Here is a 15,746-nt window from a genome sequence, read left to right on the forward strand (position 1 = left end):
CTAACATAAAAAATAAATGCATGTTTTAATCGTACAGCACAATGTTTTTACTCCCAACAGTAGGAGGATACACAAACTAGTAAGCAGTTACTGAGTGTCCAGGAATGGAGTCTTTGTTTTCTCTGTTTTCTTGATATTTATACAAACATTTACAAAAGCAGCAGTTTGCAGAAGCTTCTAATACCAGCACCAACGCTAGTTGTGTCTACAATCATCCTCAGTAAACAACATCTTGAGTTTGAAGACAGGTTTAACATTGCGAAATGTTAGCATTTTTTTGGTTAGGCCCCTTTTCAGTTATTTAGATGAATCTTTGGAGGGATATTAGTCAATGTTGTGCTCAAAAATGGAATTATCGTCCATATATAGCAAATGGCAGTTGATAGTTTTGTGTCAAAATTGTCAGTTCTTTCACTGTTCAAATTACCGGTGCATGCAATCCAAAAATCAGCATGACACTGTCAATAATGTGATTTTTGTGATATGTAGTGTTTTGTGGCCAAGCATAGGATAGTATTAAAACATTTTAACAGTGATAATGCCACGATCACAAGGAAAAAAATCTAAATATTAAAAAAACCAAAAACTAAATGACAAGAAAAGTGAACGTTGCCATTGTAATTCTACCTCAAATTCAATGTACTGTAAGTACTGTAAGTGTGAGTGTGACTTATGATTGACAGAAAATCATTCAGGCAGTGCCCATCCAGTGGTGCTCTCCAGTGGTGGGAAGCTCGCATGAAGAAGACCATCTGTCAGTCAAAACTGTGCCAATCAAATCATGCAAACATTCAGTGACGGGAAGAACTGGAAATCAATAAATGATTCCTGTGTCTAGACTTTGCTCCTTGTATTCTCTTACATGTGACATCTTTGAGCATGCTCACCTTTTAACACAATGTTAAACATATGAGCTATTACATCTTCAAGTTGCTTCAAAGTAGAACCGCATGTCTTACATAGGGAATCTGAGCAGCTCCACTGGTGCAGGCAAGCGTCTTGCTTAAGGGGACTTCAATTTTTAGATTAGCTCAGATGAAAGTTTAATGCTCCCCACTGAGATGTCAGGTCATTAGGCAGCAATGGCTAGACTGGTGAACAGAAGAGCTCTAAAGGAGTTTTTTCTTTTTTTACACGAGAAGCCTTCAATAAGGTTGAGAGAGACAGTGCATATTTTTTTCAGAGACAATATTTTTTTATGATTTGAGCTCGGTGATGCAGTTAGGGCCAAGCAAGGGTGTACATAATCAAAACCCCCAAAGAGGTTTTCTTGTGCACTGAAGCAAACAGTGCATCTGGGAACAATGTGTGCAAGATTCAGTTTGCCACTGATGCCTATGAGTGTGGCATTTGGAAAAGGATTACACATGACTGAACAAAGAAATGTTGAACACAGATGAAAACACAGAAACAAAGACTAATATAGATTGAGCCAGGGATATAGCAGAGTCTAGATACAAAACTCAACAGGGTTACTGACTTTTTCAATTGTTTTTTTTTTTTGTCTATTGAATCCCACCAATAAAATATTTGTTCCTAGCTGGTTTGGCGTTTATTTGTTTCGTTAATTAAAGGTTGATTTCTGTCAAGATACCAGGAAAACTGTTCCTTTATCATTTTACCACACCTTTGCAACCATCTTTTCGAATCTTATGGAATTGTGATTGTGTTGATAGTGTTGCTGCTGTAAAGAACATCATGTTCAAGATATTAACCTGATTTTTTCGATTATTATTATTATTATTAGTAGTAGTAGTAGTTTTTGTTTTAGTGTTCTTACTTGGGAATTCCAAATATATGCATTTTATGTTACCCAAAGACTCTAAAATGCTAAAACTGTGAGTGTCAATTGACTTCCCCTCATCAAATGAGAGAGTAACGCACCACACGACTTTGGAAACCCCAAGTAGTAGCACAAAAATGCCATTAGATTTACTTGACCTTTAACGTATACTTTAGTTGTCCAACCAAACCAAATTCTTATATACTAATATGTACAATGTAAAGAGCATTCCATGTTAAAAGAAAACAAACAAACATCACTTAGTGAAACACAGTCGTTCTACTTGCTGAATTTTCTTACTAGATGCCGGAAACGTATATCTAACTTAACTAGTATTGCTTTGTCCTTGTGAGGAAATTCAGGCATATTATAGCTGTGCTGCTATGCTACTAATGACATCATTCACTATTACTACTACTAATCACAACACAAATCAACAACAATTGCGATCCTTGATTAATGATTTAAAATGACTAAATACCCTTGAGTCCATGAAAGGAGACTGGTTGTCTGATTGTTTGATAGGCAATGGCTATCAAATATTATTTTGCATTACTGTATTTGTTTTTTTTTGTCGCTGTTGTGTTTTGGAAACACAGCTACTCATACAGTAGCTTAAATGACCTGAAGAAGGATAACCTTCGCTGTTCTAATATTGAATAAATAGATGTTCAAACGACTTTCCATAGGCGATGTTATTTTCATTACCAGTGGATGTCGCTGTTGCCACTGTTACCGAAAGTGTCTGTCGGTTTGTCTCGCAGGGTTGAAGGGACGCTGCTTTGTGAAGCGCATACACGCACACAACACACACACAGTGAGAGCAAGCAGGAGAGGGAGAGAGAGGAGGATAGAGAGAAGAAAAAAAGAGAGACAAGTGAGTGCCTCTGCCTTCGCGCCTGTGCGCAGTGCTCCGGCCCGCCGCTCCTTCCTTCCTTCCTCCCTCCTCTCCCTCATTTCCTCCCCACAGCTGGCTCGCTCCTTTTCGGATGCTGGGAGCCTTCATCTTTCACACTCCGCGCGGGACCAAAATACCTCAGAGGCTGGAACGACCCACATCCCGTTTTGCATGGTTTAAATTTCGGATTCCCACGCTGGAGAGGAGGGAAGTCGAGAGGCGAAAAAGAGGTCCTCCATCCCCCGAGGGAATTTATTTTACAGTAAGCAAGCCCAATGTCATCCCAGTTTCCTTGGTCTCCATTTCTTCATCGCGAAATCCACATGTGTGCGTGAGGGGGGAAAAAAAAGCATAAAAAACATAGAGAACGTGAGCGCCGGCTGGGAAGGTGTGTTTTTGATGAGACATGCGTTCATTTTGTCCGCCAGATGTTGTCGTTCTGTTACCACAGCGGTACTCACGTGGATTTCGCTCGTATTAGGCGTTTGGGGGCTGTGGCGCGCTCGCATCGATCGTGGGCAGAAAATGGAAACCCCCTTTTCAGATTGATTCGCCCTCCATCCGTCCATCCCTCCCTCGCTCAGCTCCATCCCTCCATCCATCCATGCATCCGGGTCGAAGGCTGCGTATAGGGGTGTGTGTGCGTGTGTGTGTGTGTGTGTGTGTGTGTGTGGAGTGGAGAGTGGAGGGGCGGGGGGTTCTAATGCGAAATCTGAATTACTTCCAGATTGACCTAAATTTGAGGTGATAGTGTAAGATTATAATGTGTGACAGGGGTTTAGCGTGCCCATCCCCGATGGCTCTGCGTTGCCGTTTACAACGCGATGTGTAGACACGATGAAAGTGTCGCTGTGTGGTTCAGACATGAGCCTTGCGAGGAGGATGCAAACATACCTTTCAGCCAGCTTGCATCGCCAGTCGGGGCCTGCCTCCCTTCAAGTCCATGTGTAAGAGTCAAATGTGTAAAAAACAAATGGAAATGTGTTTCTGACGGGGCTGCTTCTCTTCAACACAGTGGAGTGTTTAATCCTGTCAATTCTCTAGATTACTGTTTCAGAGGGAGTATTTTAGTGTTGTTCCGGTTTATTGTAGTGGACTTGTGTTCTGTGACCTGGCAGAAATGTGGATTTGTTGTTGTTCCCAGTTAAAATCACTGGATTGGACTGTGGTGATAATGCTTTCGGCACAGGTGTCAAACTCAAGGCATGAAGGCCGGACCTGGCATGCCACTTCATTTTATGAGCAAATCATGTGCCTGTAATTCATGTTTTTTTTTTTTAAATCAAAGCCCTTCTTGAAATGAGTGGAACAGCAGTTGAAACTATTTTCATTGACCTGTCATTTCAAAATTATTCATCAATTTGTTGTCTGGATGATGAGTTGATAATATATTTAAATAGTTCCCCATCATAACGACCCTCTGAGGGAAACCCAAGGATGATGTGCGGCCCATGACAAACATTGATTTGAAAACACTACTTTCAGGAAACAGCATACATTAGATGATGCAACAATTTTATAATAATGTGTATAAGAAATAAATCTCTCCATAATCCTTTAGACAGGGATACACAAACATTTTGGCGCAGTTCTCATTTAAGCATCAGAAATTGTTTGGGACTCAATTTTTTTCCTACCCACTACCCTTGAGAATGAACTTAAAAATTTATGGACAAGGTTTATTGATAATATGTGTTGATATGTTTTTTTTTTCATTTACAAAATAGCAGCTTTTTGACACATAAACCCACTTCTGACTCGCAGAATGGCAGCCTGTGATTCCAAGCACCCAGTCCTTTTTTGCGTCATGAACCACTTTCACGTAACACAGAGATAACCGTCTTGACATCAATACTTTACTAAGAATTTTATTTAGAAGTTATCCCTCAGAAGCAGGTATTGTGACTTGCCTTTGATTTGAGGCTGGTCTGACGTATTCAGACTTGAACTGGACTATCGTATTCAATTGCCAGTTTTTTTTTGCTCACCGCTTATGTTTTGCTCACCGCTTATGTGCTTCCCTGACTAAAGAACTGTACTGTAGACAATTTTCTCCTTAATTCTTAGTAGGTATGTCTGCATTACTGCATCTGTTTTTTGTCTCTGTTGTGTTTTGGAAACAGTTAATTGGTCATTGATTCACAATGTCTCTGATTATTCTGTCTTGCCTAATTTATTTCTCTTTGTGTTTTTTAATGGTATGTTTGCAGTTCTTGTTAAACATCACCAATGCAAGCAATCAAGCAAAACCTGGTTGCTAAAGTGGGTAGAAGATATTTATTTTTTGCCATGCAATTTCATTTTAGGACATTATGGCAAGCAAGCCCACACAAAAATGTAATTTACATGCTAAATTGTGAACTAATTAAAACACAAGGGTGCCCAAGCCTGGCCATTATAAGAGACTGCCATAGACATGAACCACATTCGTTTAAGTCAGTTGGAACATCTCAACTCATGCAGGTTAAACAAAGAGATGCTGTTCTTAATTCAACAATATTTAACACGACCAGAGGCGTTATTACCCAAATACAGTGATCCCTAGCTTATTTGTGCTCTCAGTGCATCACAGATTTTTTTTTAATTAAAAAAAAGACCTATATTGCAGAGCGATGTGAACGTTTTCCTGCATGCCAGACAGATGAGTTAACTATAAATGCACTTGCCATTTACATTCATCAAATGTCAAACTACTGCAGTACACATATTTACTTAAATCTTAAATTGTTAAACCTTACACAGTAATTTTACTGTTATGCCTTCCCTTCCATTCCCTAGTTGTAGTTTCATGGAGAGCCGTGGTTATGTTAGCGGTGTCCACAAGTCTAATTAGAATGAAGCCTATAGCTGACCAAACATGATAACAATCAGAGTTTAAACTTGAAAATCCAATTTATTACGAAACAAATCTAGGTAAGGGCTTTCCAACTCTCTGGTGCCGTGCTGCTCTTTACTGCTCTTCCTTCGAGTCTACCTCACAGTGTGTGTGAGCTTCATGAGTAGATTACAACTCCTCTCCTTAAGACTTCAGCCAAAGGGATGGGAAGCGATAACAGTACAGTTACTGTAGAAGGTTTAATAACTTAAGCGTGCAATAATACTTGTCTTAAATATGAAAAAAAAATGCTTTTCACACTTAAAGAAAATCAGGTACTCGCATACACATGCACTTTGTTTTTCACTTGCTGTGGGGATGGGGGGTTCCAGTCCCTATTAACCGTGAAAAACGAGGGATTACTCTATTGCTGCAGATATACACTGAGCGGCATCACAGTAAGCCTCATCCAGAACACTGGTGCCCCACCCTCTCCTACCTCAGCCTCTTCTCACTTCCTAAGCATAATTGCAGAAGATTCATTGTGGATGGTGGAGCGAGCATCAGCCAAGTCCCTGGTGAAATGTCGAGGAAGCGATGCATCGTACCACATCTCACAGCATTGCTCAGAGCATGTTATTGTCCTTTATCATCCTCAACGGCTGAGCTGCTGCAGCCTCAACAGACTTCATTAAGTAGAAGATTTAAAGGATGATGATGCATTTTGTAAAATTTCCCCCACGTTTCAGTGAAACAAAACATGATAAACTAGGATGATCTGTGTAAAAGTCTCTCAACACTAATGGCCGTATACCGTGCAGTGCGCTTGTGCTGCAAATTCTTCATTTCACCGTTCAAGTTATAGAGAAGCACCGGAGTTGTGATCATAGTTGACAGCATATAGTTAGCATCAAACAGCAGCAAAATCATTTATGTTACTGTATTGTGAAACCAGCCCTTGAGATGCACAGTGCAAGAAAAGAGAAAGGGGAAAATCCTATCTACAAGGCATCAAGAGGGCTGGTTGCTAGTCCCCACTTTGCTGCACAGTGCAATACATCCAAATGTTCACGTCCAATAGAGCCATACGTTGTTATGGCAACTGACTTATGAATGAAAGAGCCGAGGTCATGCACGTACCGTCTGTTTAAATGTACCCACTTCCCCTCGCGTCAGAAAATTGACTTGGCTGGATAATCTCACTAACATTTTCAAGAAAAAACAACAAAAACAAGATGAGCCTGTGTTATGAGGATTCGCCATGAAAACTTGTGATGGCCCATTCGTTGTTGCTTGCAGCTGTAATTATTTTAATACACTAAATTAGGTTTTGCAGTCACAGTTTTCCCTTTCTATAATTTCTTTATTTCGTTTTGTTTTACATAAACGGCAATTCACACAAATTGAGACCTTTATTGTTGTTTTGGTGTTATTTGGAGCTAATGGTTTTTCTTTTAAAAAAATGCTGAGCTTTCAGCATTGTTTCATTATTCATATTGCATCTGCTTTTGGCTGTGTGTTTCTCATATGCACTGCAAAAAGTCCATCTTAAAGCAAAAAAAAAAAGACTTGTTATGAGAAATGTATTCTTTTTTTTTGTATAAAGAGAAAACACATCTAGTGCAGCAAAAAAATCTTGAGAAAAAAATGCATCTTAATAAGTGAAATCTCACATTTTCACATTAGGATTTCTTTGCTCAAAACATTTCTATATTTCATTTCTGATGATAAAAAATGATTTATCTTCAGTTAAAGATCAAGAAGGTTTTTTTTTAATAGAGTGAATGATGGCAAATACTAAATCTTTTTATTTTCCATACAGTACTTCTCCGATCCTACATATTTTGGTGTGGTTTTCGTGTCTTTTGCGTTCGTGTCTTGTTTAATTGATTATATCTGCTGTTGATTGTCAACCCCTTCCCTGTGTGAACCAATCAGCTTCCTGCAACACTTGTGTCTTGTCCGGGTGTTTGTCGTCGTCTCCTCAATTTCTGTTTACTTCTTCTAAGCTTGTTGTGTCAATACTGGAATGACTGAATCAATCGGAACGATTGAGTCAAAAAGTTAATCGATCTTTTGGAACGTTTGAAACAATTCCACAGTGCCATCTGTGTTGCCAACACCCCAGTAAGGAAAGCATGACTATTTTATATATATTGAGTAGCCAGTACATTTAGGTTGGATACATTTTAGTAATGCCTCTGAATATTCCAGTGGGTAAGACCTCTAATTTTGACACAGAATTCTAGGATTTTGTTTGGATTGGTGTGAACAGTCATATGCAGTTGATTTTTAAGAAAGAACTTGAACAAGGTCTGTGCCAATGGCGAATTGGTGCACAACTGCTAAGAAATGGGCTACAGGACCAACATGTGACCAACAATGTGAAGGATCAATTGTTAAAGACATCTTTTCAACAAGTTGAAAGAGACAGCCTTTTACTTTACCAACAATTTGAGACTGTAAAAAGATGTCTTTTTAAAGGCGTTTGTTTACAACTTTTCTTGTGTTTGGGTGAAATGCAATTAACTTTGCTCTCTTGCTGGGATAAAATGGAGAATGCATCGTGCCAACTTTAACTTTTCAATCAGATTCATACGCTTTTTGGCCAAACACAAGTGACGTCTTTGTATAATGCATCTCCAACTAATTTTTGCTGTGGGAAACATTTTCCTCCCAATAACTGCAATTCAAGATTCAAGATATTTATTGTAATATGAATAGTTGTACCTTACAATGAAATTCTTATTCTGTTCACTTCCCCGTGCAGTGATATTCCGTAACTGAGTAATAAATGAATAGCAATAAACAACAAACAATGGAGACAATGGAGCTAATAATGTAATGCAGAATATCGTGTAGCGCAAAATAACAAAAAAAAAAATAGTGCAAGATATTGTTTATTCATGCAGTAGGAGGCAGATTAGTTTGTGAGGGATTTGTTGAGAATCCGGACGGCTTGTGGGTAGAAGCTGTTTGCCAGTCTGGCAGTCCTGGCCCTCAGGCTCTTGTAGCGTCTGCCTGATGGCAGCATTTCAAACAGGTCATTTTGTGGGTCTGTCCTGTCCTTGATGATGTTGTGTGTTCTCCGCCCTGGATACTATGGATTATAGATACTTCCAAATGTTATGTAACAAGATCATACAGATGGCTGGCACCAGTGACGAGCTGCGGTACATCTGTACTTCATATAATTAAGTGGCTAACTAACACATTAATCTGAGAGACAACAATTATTTATTGAATTTCACTTGGCTTAAACAATTTACTGTTTATTTTAGATAAACTATCCAATGTCTTGCCATTATAGTCTGCTGATAACCTTGAAAGACGGGTAGAAGGATGGTCGGCGGGAATGTTCTGATGTTCCAGTCGTGACATCATCTGATTTATTGCATTCAGGGTTGGTAGAGTTATTTTAGGGCAAGGGTGTCAAACTCATTTTTGTCGCAGGCCATTTGGTGGCTCCAACTTCCCCCATTGGGCCGATATGATGAGGAAACCAGATCCATTTTAAATCGTCGTAATGGCTTTGCAGTTTTGAAATCAGAAGTAAAGGATAAGTGTTTGTTGAATTCTTGTTGAAGTTACTGTAAAAAAACAGATAAAAGAATATTGCAAAATCGCAACTTTATTAGTTCTTCCAGTGGTTCTCAATGTGGGGTCTGTGGTCTGCCGGTAGGGGGTCCGTGAAATAATTTGGGTTAGTAATGAAAAATATGTATTTGTGTTAATTTCATGTTATTCTATATTAAATTGTGAAAGTATTTATTGTTCTTCAATAAAGCAACCAATTCAACCGACCAGTTTAACGCATTCAATGCTAGGGACATATTTTTAGTTTTTTTAAGTCCTGACATTAAATCCCAGATACTTACTGTAAGTATTGATTTAATACTTAGAAATTAATCCTTAGTGTCCTTAATGTACTTAAGTATCAATTGTCAGGACTCTTAAAAAACATGAAAATACGTACCTGGCATTGAATGATTGAATATATTTAATTAAATAATTTTTAAATTTGTCAAATCGCGTTTTGTGTCTGCAACTGCTTGCTAATGAGGAAATGAAGCCAGCTAAGCTAAAGTGGTATTTTATATTATAATGCTGTTTTTAACTAAATATTTGGAAATTTACCTCGTTTGTTATAAGAATGCATGCAATTTGCAATTTTTGTTTTCTGAACTTCAGTACAGCTGAAAGGTAACAAATATACTTGTTGTCCAACTGAATAAAAAGAGCACTTTTTAATATTTTTAAATTTAATAACGCTAATAAATGATATATTTCACAGGTTTTTTTTTCTTTTTTCCTGCAAATATTTGCATTGGGTGGCCTTGGAAAAGTTGTTTTCTAAAAGGGGTCCCTGACTTCAAAAAGTTTGAGAACTCCTGATTTATTATGCACAACAAGTTAAATGAGTTTAATAAGGGTTATTGAAATTTACATGATTTGCTTTCGTGGGCCACATAAAAAGACATGATAGGCCAAATTTGGCCCCTGGGCCATGAGTTTGACACCCGTGTGACTTTACTTGCTTGGAGCACTTGTGTACAAAATGTGGTGTATAAATAAAGCTGCCTTGCCTCGCCTTGCATTTGAAAAAGTGTGCCAACGCTCTGACAGTTAGCTGTTGAAAAACTAATTGTTAGCCTAATTCTAGAACGATAACACTTTTGTTACTCGACAACTCGATTACTTTTCCGTTAAAATTTCTCTAATACAAAATATGCTAATGAGGCAAAATGAATTAAATCATTACAATACATTGGGCAGCTGGCAGAACTTACTAACCCTTAGCAAAAAATATTTAGAGTACTCGTAGCCATGTAACAAACTTTAGGAACTTAGGGACCTTATCTATTGACTGCACCCCATATAGTAGCATGCAATTGTATGCAGGTGCCAGACTGACACCAATCACTTTGCTCTCCATGCACTCACCACTCTAGTTCACTAATGGATGATGGGAAATAACAGCTGCACTTTGCCTCCTTGTTGGAAGGCCTGAGTGGTTTTCTGTCCTCTCCTCATCTCTAAAGGGGACAGAAGCAAAAACGATCTATAGAGGAGCGACGGGATTGTTTGCCGCACGTCGTTTTGTCACTTGTGATAGTGGGTTCGCAGTGAGAGAATTGTCCTTTGCTTTGAAAATTGCTTTGTACTTATGTTTGTTTGGGTCATCTTGTGTCTGCAACCCAATTGGTTGTGGCAGGCAAATGAATGTGAGACTGCATCAACTTTTTCAGTACCGTGGATGAGAATTTTTGTCAGGTAAATACTTTTTGTGCCATTGACAATAATTCTCATCAACTATGTTTTATTTTTTTAAATGAATGGATAGATGAGACTCGTGGCCAGCGCTCCTCTTAATATTAAGCCAATCAAGCACTGTTGTAATGTAATTATGTACATATGCAAACTGTTATACATATACGCAAATGCATTTTCACTGTTTTTGTTCTTTTTTATTGAAGGGAAGGACTGTTGAGATGTTTTCCGAGGCTGCTAAAAGAATATTAGTGTCTAAATCACCATTGTGCAGAAAATACATCTTTTCACAAAAAGCTCCTTTTCTCCTTTTGTCCAGAATATCTTGTTCAGGGTGTCCCCCGCCTACTGCCGGAAGCCAGCTGAGATAGGCGCCAGTAAGCCTGCGACCCCTGTGGGAATAAGCGGCTCTAAAAAACGGATGGATGGCTGGTTGGATAATCAACCCTTTACTGTGCACAGCGGCCACTTTCGGCCTATAGTCCAAACAGATAAAAACAACCTTTACCATGCAAATGTTTTTCTATTTTTAAGTCCTAAACAGGCTAGAATTTTCTGGATTTTAGAGAAATGTAAGGGTTCGTTTGAATTTAGGCAATGGCTGTTATAGCTGCTTTCTACTGTTTTGCCTGTTTCGACTATCGGCCGAAAGCGGTCACTGTGTCCAGTAAAGGGGTAACAAACCGACTAAGTCTTAATCTTACTTTCTTTTTTGAGATAAAGAATGAAATCCAATCTTTTATATGGTATCATTAATGTCTACATAGACACATAATGCGATATTTTGTCGGCCTCGAAAGATGCATCAAAATGCTCGAAATCGTCTGGCACTCTAGGGGTTGCCTTCTCAGATAACACTTGGCACTGAAAGAGTTAAGTAAAACACATGGAAAAAACAGAAAAGCTTTCAGGACAGGATGGGTTGTGACAATGGGACTACAGGATGAAGCGGTTGGTACATCTTCATCCCTTCGCTAAGCCAAGCACATGACACGGCTAACATCATTGTTCCAGTGGGTCGTCCTTCTGGTGAGGTTCTAAGACCTTGGGTGAATCGCAATTAATTATTTGCAAACCTTTCGGTCCTCAATCCTCCCTTCTCTGTTTACACGTTAGCTCCTGAGCTCCTACCTGATATTCCACTGAGGAGTCGGGGAGCTCACTCATGATAGGAGGAAAGGAGGGAGAAATGTTTGGAGTAATGAGATGTTCTTTCCTCTGGAGAAGTCAATCCGATATGACGCATGTCACAGATTAATTCTCTTTGCGGCTGTCCTATTACTGCAACTGCAACATATGTCCTTGGAGGTTTACGTGAACTCATGCAAGCCCATGAATAAATCACTGTTACTTATATAACTTGCATGTTTCCAGTTAGCGCCAACCATGATCGGGCGCTCCCCTGAGATTAATTTCTAGGTCGTGAACAATCAGCTACTAGAAGTGAGAGGGTTACAAATAAGACACTGGATGCGCTCCTTTTGTGTACTTTTCATTACCCGAGGATACGAATTCGCTTCTATCCCCTCTCACGAAATGTCTCCACCAATCAGTTCCCTGTGGAGCTGCCAAGTTGCCGTTGCCAAGTTGTGGTTGACATGGCAACTGGTTGTTGTTATGTCAGCCAGGTGCGGTCTGGCGGTTTGGGCTCTAACAAGGCCGACCCTTGTTAAGGGCTTGTCAGGAGCAAGACCCTGCTGTCATGACAATGTGGTTTTTATATATGGAGAAGATCAGAGGGCCATGAAGTGTACATAAAAACCGTGGCTGGAAGGATGGGTTGCATAATACCTGCATCAAATTATGAACTGTGGTTGAAAATTGTCAAAGCCAAGAATCTGCTTTCTAATCCTAGCACTAAAATGTGTTGGGAGTAATGCATTACAAAAGTAATTTCAGTAATGCATTACTTTCTGTTGTAACACGGTAGTGTAATGCATTACACACACACACACACCAAAAAAAAAAAAATAGTTTACTTGGTACAAATGAGAGAAACACAATCTATTACAATGCATTTTTAACCTGAGAGCGATCTTTTTTTCCCCAAAATTAATCAAAAACACCGCAATATAGGAAGAGACAACTCCGGAGCAAAATGCTTACTTTCGTTTATTAGTACAGACTACAGCAGAGAGGAGAACGGCGACAGCAGATGACAGACTGAATATGGACAATACGTACCCAAGATGGACATACACCCATTACTTTTAGTTTGTCACAGATTAGGACAAGAAGAATATTGTAGTTAGGTGCACTTTGTACGAGGCACCTAAAAAGCTGTTCATTTTCTCCAAATAGCACCAGTAATTTCACAAACTATATAGAGCGGAACCATAGTAACGTGAAGTTAGCGAAAAGCGAAAAACAAGCAAAGGATTGAGAGCGGGGATAAAACAAAGCAGGCAAAAAGATTGTTCTCCAGCTCAGAGGTGCCACTTTCACCTAAAGAGGTTAGGAGACTCGTGGCAGAGTATGTCATATGTAGCAGATAGGCTGCCGCTTTTCACAGTGGATTCACCAGCAACTTGCAATCTAACAAATAAAAAATAGTCTATAAATAGTTGTGGTCAATATGTATCAAGATAATAACAATAACGATGATGTAGGCTTGCTGTTCACATTACCCCTATTAAAACCATCTATTTTTGAAACATCTGTCCCTAACCTATCCATCTCAACTTGAATTTGAATATTAACATTGAAATTGTGAATTGCAGTAACTTTTTCAGCCTAAACCATAAACAATGCATCACTATGCAGTGAGTCTAATTTTGTATCTTGTCTTTAAAGGTTAACGAATGAAACGATGAAATGATTTGTACTGATTATTTTGGCTCAAGCCAACCTTCCACTGGACGTGTAATAAGCGTATTGAGCACCATTTAAAAAGGCAAATCCATATTTCCAGTTATGGTGATGAGAGTAATATAAAAGTAATGCAATAGTAGTTTATTAGCTGACATTTCAAGTACAGACGAATTGTTATGTAGCTAATTACTTTGAAATGACAGTAATACATAATAACTAATGCATTAAAGGTTTAAAGTAACTTGCCCAACACTGTTGTTGAGTACATGTTCAGTACAAGGTAGTGTCAGTTTATGTTGACACTGACATGCAACTTGCTCAGGAATGAACTAATTTGTGGCATGTGCAGGCTAGCTTTAATTTGGTCGTTGTTTTTCATACAAATATGTAGGTACTGCATTTATAACCAATATGCCTTAGCCAAAGCTAATGATAAACTTCAGGGGTTTCCATAGCTACAGTACATCTTATATTAGTCATTAAAAACTAATTTGTTTGAAATATCTTTGGTGCGTTTTGCTATGTCGGCTGTGTTTTAGCTTTCGGTTGAGCATTTAGAAATGTACATGAGAGTGTGAAAGTGGCCTATTATGGGGGCAAGAAGGTAATAAAAAGTAATAAAGTAGCAGCAGTATTAATAGTCGTGATGAAGTACTGACTTGGTGGACTTGATCCGTGCATCTAACATTTCACTTCCCCTGAGCCTGAGGCACAGATGACAGTACAAGCATTGCTTGTACTGAAAATTTATATTGGCTATAATAGAGCAAGGGTGATGGAACACTGGTTGGCACGTCCTCTTCACAGTTTAGAGGTCGCAGGTTCAATCCCGGCTCTGGTCCTCCTGTGTAGAATTTGCATACTCTTCCAGTGCCGTCTCTGGGTACTCTGGTTCCATTCCACAATCCCTAAAACTTGCAGGGTTAAGTTATTTGACACTCCAAATTATCCTTATATGACTTTATCGTCTGTTTGTCCTACGCTTGGCTGGCAATTGGTTCAGGGTGTATTCTGCTTACTGCTAATTTTTCAAAGACAAGCCTACAGTACTGAAGATGTCACTTCTACTTGCTATGGAACTGATGTCAGTATAAACATTATTTCTAATGTAAGTTTATATTGATTACAACAGAATTTCTTACAGATTTTAAAATATGCCTTCTTTTAATATTTTTTCTCCTTTATCCTCCTGAGACGCAGCCTATTCACGTTTGTTGTATACTCCATTTTGTCTCAGCAAGGGAGCAAAGTTAAATGCATTCCTCCCAAACATCCTTACAAAGTACTTCTCGAATGAGCACAGTACGACTCAAATGAGTCAAAAATATATAATGTAGACTGACAACAAATGTCCACAAAACTGGACACAAGAAGAGGCTGTATCTCAGAAAGGTTAAAGTCCTGTAATGTAATATTGAAATTACAAGAGCGAACCTACTAAACTTAGTTAGCTTATGTATCCACTATAACAGGTTGTCCCCAACCATTTTTGTGTCATGGACCAGTTTAGAAAGTTTTTGTCACAATCCGGCTTCACATTATGACTTTTACCTTGCTAAGTTTTAAAGGATGGGCTGAAACTAACACAACTACAGTTAACATACCATTTTCACATTTAACATGACTTTTTATTTACATATGCAGTAATTACAAAAACATTCACTTGAAAAAATGTCAACAATTCAGCAAATGTACAACACTATCAAAAAAAACAAACAAAAAAACACACAGTAACTGCTAAATATGGACCGCTCAGAAAAAAATGAATGTGTGCATTATGAAATTAAGATGACACCATTAAGTGCTGTTTTGGTCTAGTGGCTGAATGACTATTTAGCACTAGCTAAACTGCTATCTAACTCGCTTTATGCAGCCAGGTCGGCAAGCCAGTGATTGCCACTGCTGTGCAGTATCAACATTACTTGTAATGAGACTTTATATAGACTACAGAGCCCTGAATGGTAACATATCACAGTCTTTAAAAAAAAAAAAAAAGTATTCTCTTTATAATGTTGCAAGATGATTTGATGGGACACGAGAAGATTGCTAAACAAGTTCCTTCATGTATCAGCTCCACTCCCATACAAGTGTATGACCTTGTGTGTCTTTGTCTTTTTTGAAAATATGTGCAAATGTCATTTTGACTGGGTGGGCGTTGGAGGATTAGT

At 38.7% G+C, this 15,746-nt stretch overlaps 1 protein-coding gene across 6 annotated transcripts in view; it reads left to right on the forward strand.

Moving 5' to 3' along the window:
* Positions 1–2,668: 2,668 nt before the first annotated feature.
* ctnnd2b (catenin (cadherin-associated protein), delta 2b) overlaps positions 2,669–15,746 on the forward strand; it is a 157,080-nt gene continuing 144,002 nt past the window's right edge. For all 6 annotated transcript variants that reach the window (XM_088429149.1, XM_088429151.1, XM_088429153.1 and 3 more), the window contains exon 1: positions 2,669–2,943. The gene's annotated coding sequence lies outside the window, so the exon portion shown is untranslated. The remainder of the gene's footprint in view (positions 2,944–15,746) is intronic.

Source organism: Hippichthys cyanospilos, chromosome 12 (genome assembly GCF_059441005.1).
Source record: "Hippichthys cyanospilos isolate Australia breed blue-spotted pipefish chromosome 12, RoL_Hcya_1.0, whole genome shotgun sequence".
Classification (NCBI taxonomy): Eukaryota; Metazoa; Chordata; class Actinopteri; order Syngnathiformes; family Syngnathidae; genus Hippichthys; species Hippichthys cyanospilos.